The sequence below is a fragment of the Penaeus monodon genome, chromosome 15 (genome assembly GCF_015228065.2).
Source record: "Penaeus monodon isolate SGIC_2016 chromosome 15, NSTDA_Pmon_1, whole genome shotgun sequence".
Classification (NCBI taxonomy): Eukaryota; Metazoa; Arthropoda; class Malacostraca; order Decapoda; family Penaeidae; genus Penaeus; species Penaeus monodon.
In genome coordinates, this window is record NC_051400.1 from 3,736,380 (window position 1) to 3,736,968 (window position 589).

The window sequence follows — 589 nt, forward strand, 5'->3', positions numbered from 1 at the left end:
ATTATTATTATTTTTTGTACATCATAGAGTCTGGCAAAAGTATTAATTCCACTGGAAGTTTTAGGAATAACAAGAACACGAAAAGGGCATGAAATTTAGAGAATGTAAATAAGAGACAAAATATTACGCGGATAAATTCAACTAAAATATATTTTCCTGTTGATACTTACCAAAATTCTCTTAAAATAAATTCTTAAAGGATTTGGAATTCGCATCAGTGTTTTATTAATAGTGAGCAAAGTTCACAGTTGGATATTAAAATAAAAAGGTTTACCATTTCTGATTTCCCTCTAATATATAACTTATATAACTTATTCATCATTACCTAATCAACTACAGGTAATTCTAGCAAACTTCTCGATGTGGAACCTTAAAGGCAAAAATAAGAAATCAAACATCCTAATTTTGAGCTTTGTTACTTTTGCCTTTTGCATCAAACCTCCTGAGAATTTCTCTTGAGGGAATATGTATTGCACGTGAAACTCTCTCTCATTTTCATTTAAATATTCATATCGGGTTAAACAAACATACAAACGAAAGTCGAGTGTCTATTACTAGATATTTCCAAATGATCTTTAATCGAAAACAG

The 589-nt window shown here is 29.4% G+C and overlaps 1 protein-coding gene across 1 annotated transcript in view; it reads right to left on the reverse strand.

Annotated features, from left to right (window-relative positions):
* Positions 1-589, reverse strand: part of LOC119581643 (rhodopsin-like) — a 15,298-nt gene that overhangs the window by 6,344 nt on the left and 8,365 nt on the right. The window lies entirely within an intron of this gene.